Raw genomic sequence first — 10,769 nt, 5'->3', positions numbered from 1 at the left:
CTCCTCCCTGTTTTCTTTTTCTTTTTGAGCAAATAACAGTGAAACAGCATCCTCCACAATGCCCTAGGCAAAGAAGTTTAGATGCAATTGTTTTGTGGAGTATCTTCTACTCAGTACATGAAGGTAGTCAACATGGTGTCTTCCAAATGTTGTAGACTTGTAGACTACAACTCCCATCATCCCTGACCATTAGTCATGTTGGCAGAGGCTGATGGGAGCTGTAGTCCAGAACAACTGGAGGGCAGCACCGGCAGAAGTACATATGGTACCCCTGCAATATGTGTTCAAGCTCAAAAACACTAGGGTTGCCATATTTCAAACAGCGAAAATCTGGACAGAAAAGTTGTTGAGCTGTGTTTTTGTGTGTGGTTTTTTTGCCCAAAGTTGTTGAGCTTTTATTAGTTTTGCCCAAAGTTGTTGGACGGTTTTTTGGGGGGGGGGGCAAAATTGCTTTTAAAAACAGCCCGTTTTGAGCTATTTTTATGGGGAAATGGCAAAAAACGGTACTGCCAACATGTACTGCCATATGTCCGGATTGTCCCGGAAATTTTCCTGATTTCTGCCCGGACACTGCTGCTGACTGCAGTATTCCGGACCTGTCCGGGAAAAACCAGACCTATGGCAACCCTGAAAAACACACTGATGTTTTGGGGGCTCATTCCTTGGTGTTAAATATGGCCAAGAGGTATTTCAGTTCAGTGATGATTATGTTGATCTGTATTGATGCTAGATTTGTGTGGTATGTGAGAACTCCAGGGCAGAGCAAATGCCTATTCCCCTCAAGTGTTGTTGCTGCACTTTGCCTGCCTTCCTGCCACACCCTTAGCCATCCCCAAAATATTTCCCCACTGCGATGTTGCACCATGCAGTTTCACAGCCATTGTTTTACTCTCTTGATTTTCATTAAAAGGGTGGAATCTTGGAACGACTTGCAGAGTCCTGTTTAGCAGGAAGAAACAATGAAGTGATCAACAGAGAAACCCTTAACAAATATTATAATGGAAGGCGCACAGGTCTGTACAAAGGCATGTCCATTCTTATGAGATGATTCAGCACTTAAGCCTGTGTTTAATTTTAAGTGTGCATTTGGCATCCCAGTGCCAAACATTCCAGTCCTATACAGCCTTGGTGCTTTTGACCGGAAGGTTAAACACAGGCTGAACTCTCCAACTGAAACCAACAGGACTTTTAAAAAGGGCTTAATTGAGCAGGATCATGTCCATTGTGTAGAAGTCATTCCTGCTGAAGTTTATATTGCATGCATATATAACAAAAGGTAAAAAGTTAAAGGTAAAGGACCCCTGGACAGTTAAGTCGAGTCAAAGGTGACTATGGGGTTGTGGCGCTCATCTCCCTTTCAGGCCAAGGGAGCCGGCGTTTGTCCACAGACAGTTTTCCGGGTCACGTGGCCAGCAGAACTGAACAGCTTCTGGCACAATGGAACACTGTGATGGAAACCAGAGCACACGGAAATGCCGTTTACCTTCCCGCCACAGCAGTACCTATTTGTCTACTTGCACTGGTGTGCTTTCGAACTGCTAGGTTGACAGGAGTTGGGACAGAGCAATGAACAGAGCTCACCCCATCACATGGATTTGAACAGCCGACTTTTCATCAGCAAGCCCAAGAGGCTCAGAGGTTTAGACCACAGCACCACCCGCATGTCCACTATGCTTTTAAAGAACTATGATACAGTCATGATTTCCCTGAAAAATTCTGGAAGCTGATTGCGTGGCATCTTTAAAACTTTGCTCTCCACCCCCGCCCAATCCCACTGCAGTCACAATCCAGATCAGGGTACCCATGCCTTCAATCTGCATTGCGAAAAGGTCCTTTTTTCCAGGGGGGAGTTCAACATGGACTGATGAATGTTGTACTTCAGCATCATCTGAAAGAGCCAAAGCTTCCTCACAGCTGGGTTAAATGAAACAGTGCACTTTGTATGCACAAGGAAGAGAAGTTACAATCACAGTGAACTTTATTCATTTTAAAGGTAAAGGGTAAAGGGACCCCTGACCATTAGGTCCAGTTGTGGCTGACTCTGGGGTTGCAGCACTCATCTCGCTTTATTGGCCAAGGGAGCCGGCGTACAGCTTCCGAGTCATGTGGCCAGCATGACTAAGCCACTTCTGGCGAACCAGAGCAGCGCACGGAAATGCCATTTACCTTCCCGCCAGAGCGGCACCTATTTATCTACTTACACTTGATGTGCTTTCAAACTGCTAGGTGGGCAGGAGCAGGGACCAAGCAACGGGAGCTCACCCCGTCGCGGGGATTCAAACCGCCGACCTTCTGATCGGCAAGTCCTAGGCTCTGTGGTTTAACCCACAGCGCCACCTGCGTCCCTTTATTCATTTTAGGTGTCTGCAAAATCTCGGCAGGTACTGGGTCGCCATTAAATTTTGACGTTGATGAGACGGCTATCTTTGATGAAAGCAAAATCTGGCAGGGACTGATTTGTGGCTGTGCCGCTTCACTGCTGCAGAGCTCCAGCCCTGCTGGATTTCAGGAGCACAAAACTGAAATTAAACAGCCGTGAACAGAAGCACGGAGGACCAGTTTCTCTGGAACACACCATCTGCATGGGACTATGGTCTGAATGCCTCAGAGGACCACAGAACAGCTGCCACTTGCAAGGGGAACCAGTCTAATGACATTCCTCACTTGCCTTCCTTCGTAGAAGGACATGATCCAGCAAGCATTATTGCTGAAAATCTGCAAAGATGAATTTACCGTATTTTTCGCTCTATAAGACGCACCAGACCACAAGACGCACCTAGTTTTTGGAGGAGGAAAACAAGGGAAAAAAAATCTGAATCTCAGAAGCCAGAACAGCAAGAGGGATCGCTGCGCAGTGAAAGAAGCGATCCCTCTTGCTGTTTCGGCTTCTGGGATAGCTGCGCAGCCTGCATTCGCTCCATAAGACGCACACACATTTCCCCTTACTTTTTAGGAGGGAAAAAGTGAGTCTTATACAGCAAAAAATACGGTAAATTCCATTGGAGCAACCCTTTTGCTGTTGTTGTTCTCAATAAACTGGGACTGATCAATGCAACCAACATATAGGCAACACCATAGCTGTGCATTGAGGCAGCACTCGATTCCATTTTCACGACAATTTCCTAACCTAACTTCTGTGTTCAATGTGATTTTTCACACAACACAAAGACTAGTGAAGTTTAGTGCACATATGCATATTAAGGGGAAGGGCAGGGGGAGTTTGCAACTTGGTTAACCCGGAAAATCGTGGGAGTTTTGTGCTGCAATTTTCCCACTGCTTTTATGGACCCCGCCATGCGACAAAATTTAGGGTGGTATTCCAGCATACAGATATTTCCCGTGGGTGATTCATGGAGGCACAGAACGGTGGAGATTGATGCCCACTGATGCCCGCTGTTGCATCACAGCAAGCCCACCCAGTGGGGTAGAATGGATTTTCACTTGGAATGAATTTTAGGGCAGCATGGTGGCATATTGATCAAAAAGCCACAGTTCCATAATGCAGCAGGCACTGCTGTGTAAACAGAATCATAGAAACCAGGATAGAAGCGGCAGCAATCTAACCAGGAAAACACACACAATAATCACAATGTCTGAATCAGGCATAGGCAAACTTGGCCCACCAGATGTTTTGGCACTACAACTCCCATGATCCCTAGCTAACAGGACCAGTGGTCAGGGATGATGGGAGTTGTAGTCCCAAAACACCTGGTGGGCTGAGTTTGTCTTTGCCTGATTTGAATGCATTCTGAGTGGTGCTTGTGCAGTAGTGCATTCCAGACGATCAAGCCCCATCCTATTCTCCTTTAATTCTCCTCATCCTATTCCTCCTTTGTGGTCCAGCTCTGAGGGCCTTCTGGCGGTTCCCTCACTGCGACAAGCAAAGTTACAGGGAACCAGGCAGAGGGCCTTCTCGGTAGTGGCACCCGCCCTGTGGAACGCCCTCCCATTAGATGTCAAAGAAATTAACAACTATCTGATGTTTAGAAAACATCTAGGCAGCCCTGTTTGGGGAAGTTTTTAATGACTGATGTTTTAATGTATTTTTAATTTCTTGTTGGGAGCCGCCCAGAATGGCTGGGGAAACCCAGCCAAATGAGTGGGGTGTAAATAAGAAATTATGATTATGATTAGTATTATTGCTCCAAAAGGGTTGCCTTTTATCTACACATAAGTGTATTTTACAGCCTTTGCTTAAAAACATAAGAATAGCCCTCCTAGAGCAGAGCAAAGACTCATCTAGTCTGGAACAAGCTCCTTTAAATCCTTTTTCGAGCGTTGACACAATTTCGTTGTTGGCGGCTCATCTCTGAAACCCTCCTACACCAGAAACCAGAGTTTCTACGTCAGGGTAATTCCTATCCCAGTTCAGGATCAGACCTATGCTGTATCATTTTTATTACTATCAAGCACCTCTTTCATGCTTGAAAATTGCAACATGACTCCATAGCGAGTTGTAACTATGCAGTCCAACCAGAATGTGGTGTGCTGGTTTGGCACAACACGAGTAAGATGAATGAAGATTTTTTTAAAAGGATCTTGAAACCTGATACACAGTCACAGGCACTTATTATAGCCACACCTACTAGGGTGTGTGTGTGTGTGTATACTGGGTACAAAAATGAGAAATCCTGTTGGAGGTTTCTGACACCTAGCAGAGTGCTGCAAACAGGATTGGAGAACAGGCCTCTGATTATCTTCCGGAAGTCTTTTTCATTCCATTTAATGAGAAAAATAGCCCAAGGCTTTCAAATTAATCCCATTTCCTTTCATTTTGTTGAATGTGGCTAGGCAGAGTATATGCATACAGAGAGAGAAAGAGACACACACACTCATTCCAGCTCTCTGAGTAGCAAGAAGTTCCAAGGACACAAAACTTACCCAGGTGTGGCATCCATTAGAAGATAGTGGCACCTGCCCTGTGGAACACCCTCCCATCAGATGTCAAAGAAATAAACAACTATCTGACTTTTAGAAGACATCTGAAGGCAGCCCTGTTTAGGGAAGCTTTTGATATTTGATGAATTATTGTATTTTAATATTTTGCTAGAAGCCACCCAGAGTGGCTGGGGAAACCCAGCCAGATGGGTGGGGTATTAATAATAATAATAATAATAATAATAATAATAATAATAATAATTACTACTACTACTACTACTACTACTACTACTACTGGAGGCTTGTTGGTGTTTTTAAATGCTTGCAAATATATCTTCTTTTTCTTCTCGCTCGTAGCTGAGTAAGACTGTCTTCCATAAACACGGTTTTAACAGTGAGTCCGTAAGTAACTGTGGAGGCCAATTCTGAATCCACATGTCCTTCCACATTGGGGACACAGGTTTCCGGGTGGGAGTTGATCACGGTGAGGGTTTGCCAAGCGTGCCTTCCTCTTAGCATGTTTCTCCCTTTCATCCTGAGTTTGAACATCTTCAAAGCCCACAACACCTTTGGTAAAGGCTGTTCTCCAATTGGAGCGCTTGCAGGCCAGGGTTTCCTAGTTATTCGTGTTTATACTACATTTTTAAAGATTTGCCTTGAGAGAGTCTTCAAACCTCTTTTGTTTTTGCCACCAGCATTACGCTTTCCATTTTTAAGTTTGGAATAGAGTAGTTGCTTTGGAAGACGATAATCAGGCATCCGCACAACATATACAGTGGTACCTCGTGTTACAGACGCTTCAGGTTACAGACGCTTCAGGTTACAGACGCTTCAGGTTACAGACTCCGCTAACCCAGAAATAGTACCTCGGGTTAAGAACTTTGCTTCAGGATGAGAACAGATATTGCACGATGGCAGCGGGAGACCCCATTAGCTAAAGTGGTACCTCAGGTTAAGAACAGTTTCAGGTTAAGAACGGACCTCCAGAACGAATTAAGTTCTTAACCCGAGATACCACTGTATATGCAAATATATAGGTTGTGCACAGCCTATGCAACAGAGGCACAGCTTGAACACTTCAAAGTCCACAGCCCCCACATCAGATCTCCAGAGAGACAGTCAACACTCTAAGTTGCCCACACAGCCCAAACTCAGCCTTTGTCGCTCTCTCTCAAATTGCAATCACAAGCACAACCCACGGTGCTTCCAGATAGCCTGTTTATTGAGCATTCGTTCCGATTTGTTTGTGGGGGAGATTCTTCAGCGCCTGGAGACAATCAGTCAGGTTGTGTAGCAGTGTTCAGAGAAGGAATGACCGCTGGAAGGATCGCAGAAAGAAACCCCATGGTGCACCAGATGCCCCAGCTGCAACAAAACATGTCTCTCCCACATTGGTCTCTACAACCACAGCAGGCGCTGTAACTCTTCAACACTTTGACTTCACCTCTAAAGGCACACTTCTCCATTGTCTCCCAAGGCAGATAGATGCCAACCAGTCCAGTCCAGATCATAGCAAGCATTATCCCATGCTCTCCAGAGCATTTTCCTGCCACAAATAGACCGATCTTTTGGATAAAGCAGATTTGTTGTGCATGAGTTTGCAGTCAACCATAATTGCACAACCTTAATTTGCTGCTATGTGGTTGAATCCTACCTGAAAATAGTGAAAGCCTGGAAGTACCTCTAGATAAGCATTTCCCAAACTTGAGTCTCCAGCTTTTTGGGGGGGGGGGGGGACTACAACTCCCATCATCCCTAGCTAACAAGACCAGTGGTCACAGATGATGGGAACTGTAGTCCAATAAAAGCAGCTGGAGACCCAAGTTTGGGAAACACTGCTCTAGATTATACATCGTCCTTAGCAAAGGGTGGAAAGAAAAGAGAGAGGACTTAGCTATATTAGTCAAAAAACAACTTTTGAATGCATTATAAGCATGCAACACCAGATGGCGCTGGAAAGTAAAAAAATAAATCTATGTGATTTTCCAAAGCATTTTTTTCTTTTGTTATAACTATTTTATTTCTGACTTATTTATAGCGTTTCCCCCCCTTGTGTATAGATCCGCGAAGAGAAAGGTATCCAGTTCTCAGTTATTTCCAATCCACTGAAAACCATCAGCTGATTTCCCTAAGAAAAGGAAGATACTTGGCAACTATGCTAGGGCGGTTAAAGCTGTCTCTGGCTCCATTGATCCTTACTGTCCCAACCCACAGCCTCACAACAATATTAAAACATTGGTACATATCTATATAATGCTTTTGCAATCTGCTCAAAATGGCTTACAATCTTCTGAGAGTGGAGCTAATGGCTGGCATTGCATTTATGGAGCGGCTCCTTATGGCTGCTCCACCTGCCCTTTTATAAGGCTGGAGGAAGTGCAACCACAGGCTGGGTGGGTGGTTTTGAAAAAAAGGATTTACAAGCAATAATTTTTCAAAAAAAATAAATGGGGAAAACAAGCAATGCAGAAAAAACAAATGGTGTGGTGCATTTCAGGATTGTATAAATCAAAAGACTCAGATGCAGGCATGGGAAACCTTCAGAAATTGGTGGGACTCCAATGGATTCCCTATCCAATGATCAGGGACGATGGATGTTGCAACACAACAATACCTGAAGATCCACAGTGTCCCTTTCCTGCTGCTCTAATGCAAAGACAGTGGGACACAGGTGGCGCTGTGGTCTAAACCACTGAGCCCCTTGGGCTTGCTGATCAGAAGGTTAGCAGTTCGAATCTGCGTGACGGGGTGAGCTCTGTCCCAGCTCCTGCAAACCCAGCAGTTCAAAAGCATGCCAGTGCAAGTAGATAAATAGGTACCACTGCAGCAGGAAGGTAAACTGCGTTTCTGTGTGCTCTGGTTTCTGTCACTGTGTTCTGTTGCGCCAAAAGCAGTTTAGTCATGCTGGCCACATGACCCCGGGAAGCTGTCTGTGGACAAACGCCAGCTCCCTCAGCCTGAAAGTGAGATGAGTGCCACAACCCCATAGTCACCTTTGACTGGACATAACCATCCAGGGGTCCTTTACTTTTACCTTTTTACCTGATGCAAAGACCCAAAGAGTTGCATGTAAGAACTGGTGGTCATGGATGAAGAGATGCATCCTGCTTCATCATCAGACCCTGGATGAATATCCATAAGCCTCTAGAGCAGGAGTCAGCAAACTTTTTCAGCAGGGGGCCGGTCCACTGTCCCTCAGACCTTGGGGGGGGGCTATATTTTTTGGGGGGAAATGAACGAATTCCTATGCCCCACAAATACCCCAGAGATGCATTTTAAATAAAAGCACAAATTTTACTTATGTAAAAACACCAGGCAGGCCCCACAGATACAGTAGTACCTTGGGTTAAGAACTTAATTCGTTCTGGAGGTCCGTTCTTAACCTGAAACTGTTCTTAACCTGAGGTACCACTTTAGCTAATGGGGCCTCCTGCTGCCACTGCACCGCTGCCACGTGATTTCTGTTCTCATCCTGAAGCAAAGTTCTTAACCCAAGGTACTATTTCTGGGTTAGCGGAGTCTGTAATCTGACACCTCTGTAACCTGAGGTACCACTGTAACCCAGAGATGCATTTTAAATAAAAGGACGCATTCTACTCATGTAAAAACACGCTGATTCCCGGACCATCCGCGGGCCGGATTTAGAAGGCGATCTGGCCGGATCTGGCCGCTAGGCCTTAGTTTGCCTACCCATGCTAGAGGCACACTTGCGTCAGAAATGCCTGTGAGCTCACAAGCCTGCTTCTGCAGAGCACTCTTCCTTGCTGGAACATAAGGACATAAGGAGAACCTATCACCATGTCCATACACACAGAAAGGTCTGCAGATCCTGTAAGCCTAACTTCAGTATGGACAAGAAGACTTTCCCCCATTCCCCCCATTCGTTCGAATTATGGGTGGAGTGATGGAATTCTGCTCTGCTGCTGCACCTTGAATAGTATCTGATGAATGTGAAACACATATATCCGCATGGAGCTACAACGACAACTCCCAAATCTCCATTGTGAGGAATGTGCAAAAGCTCACTTCTGTAATGTGCAAAGGGGGAGACCGAGCATCTTTTCCCCGTCTCAGGTGCATACTTGAAGAAGCATCTATGTGGATACCAGGTAACCTTTATGCATCCTGCAAGCTGCATACACAAGATGCAAGGGGAGAGATGCAAATTCCCTCATCTGTAGCATCATCCCTGTCCTCTTTTGCATCTGGTCAACCTAGTTCAGACTTCTGGCTGGCTGCTCTTCCCACCTCCTTGGCTATTTCATTCCCCTTTCAAAGGCACAATTGGAACAGGAAGAGAACGAAACAGGAAGAGATTACTGTGTTACTATTCTACTACAATAGTAACACAGCAGGAGGGATGCGGGTGGCGCTGTGGGTTAAACCACAGAGCCTAGGACTTGCCGATCAGAAGGTCGCCGGTTCGAAACCCCGCGACAGGGTGAGTTCCCATTGCTCGGTCCCTGCTCCTGCCAACCTAGCAGTTCGAAAGCATGCCAGTGCAAGTAGATAAATAGGTACTGCTCCGGCGGGAAGGTAAACGACGTTTCCCTGCGCTGCTCTAGTTCGCCAGAAGCGGCTTAGTCATGCTGGCCACATGACCCAGAAGCTGTACGCCAGCTCCCTCAGCCAATAAAGCGAGATGAACGCCACAACCCCAGAGTCAGCCACGACTGAACCTAATGGTCAGGGTTCCCTTTACCTTTAACACAACAGGAACATGCATATATTTACATATCAATGGCGGCCAACACTCCATGCATCTAGGCCAGGGATGGGGAACCTTTGGCCTTCCTGATGTTGCTAAACTACAACTCCCATCCGTCTCAGCAAGCATGGCTAATGCCCAAGGATGATGGGAGCTGCATCAGGAGGCTCAAAGGTTTCCCACACCTGATTAAGGCCATGAAAGCTATCAGGCAGCAATAAAACGTGTACTAATCTTTACAGTACCACCAGGTTCTTGGCTGATTTTTGCTGCAGCTCAGAGCAAACCTGTTGAAATCAGTGCATTTCCGTAACTTTAGTCTTGATTTCAAGGGGTCTGCTCTAGAGTGTGACTTAGCTGGGGGGTCACTCCAACAGCATTTCCTTACTCAGAAGTAAGCCCCCATCGAGTTCAACGGGTAGTGCCCAAGCAAGGGTGCACAATGCTTTTTAAAAGGGGGCCTTAGCATCAGCTTTGCATGCGTAAAGTTCCGGGTGCGTTCTCCGGGATGGACTGGGAGAGATCCGCGCCTGAAATCCTGGAGATTCCTGTTGCCACTCAATGTGGCCAATGCAGAGCTAGACGGGACAACTGTGCGACTCAGTTTCCTATGCTCCTGAGCGTGTGCAAAGTGCAAAGTTCTGTTTCCTTCCTTCTTTCCTAGCCTTCCCCCAAACACAAATCGGGCACCAGGGATGCCCCCACCGGAAAAAACCCCTTAAAAAGGACTCGGTGCTTAAAGACGGCCAAGATCGACGCAGGCCAAGTCTGTGTCAGCCTGTACAGCGCCGAGCACACGCTTTGCCCTGATTAGAGGCGTGTGGAAGAAGCGTGTGCGTGTGCATGCGCGCGCACGTGTGTTTGTGTTGCCTTGATCAAGACGGAGCCCCCTCTAGCTCGGCAGCGGACGCGGGAAGGTGGGCGCCAAGGCCGCGTCGGCGATCGGCGAAAGGGGGCGGGCGATCGGCGGGGCGGCGCCCAGCGAGTACTCTCCCGGCCCGCCACCTGCGCCTCCGCGCTTCCCTTTCTGGTCCCTCCTTCTTCCTTCCCTACCTGGCCGCGGCCACGTCAGGGGCTCCTGCTGCCGCCGCCGCCGCTTCTGCTGCCTCTCTCTCTCCCTCCCTCCCTCCTTCGCCCGATCGCTCGATCCCTGCTCTGGGATCCCCCCCTACCCCGGAGGAAC

At 46.9% G+C, this 10,769-nt stretch overlaps 1 protein-coding gene across 1 annotated transcript in view; it reads right to left on the bottom strand.

The window, feature by feature from the left end:
- TNFRSF11B (TNF receptor superfamily member 11b) overlaps positions 1-10,724 on the bottom strand; it is a 110,395-nt gene extending 99,671 nt beyond the window's left edge. The window contains exon 1 of the mRNA XM_083516889.1: positions 10,640-10,724. The gene's annotated coding sequence lies outside the window, so the exon portion shown is untranslated. The remainder of the gene's footprint in view (positions 1-10,639) is intronic.
- Between the last annotated feature and the right edge of the window lie 45 nt (positions 10,725-10,769).

This window comes from Podarcis liolepis, assembly GCF_965112155.1.
Source record: "Podarcis liolepis genome assembly, chromosome: 8".
Classification (NCBI taxonomy): domain Eukaryota; kingdom Metazoa; phylum Chordata; class Lepidosauria; order Squamata; family Lacertidae; genus Podarcis; species Podarcis liolepis.
Note: the sequence above shows the minus strand (reverse complement) of the source record. Positions and strands in the feature narration are given on the sequence as shown.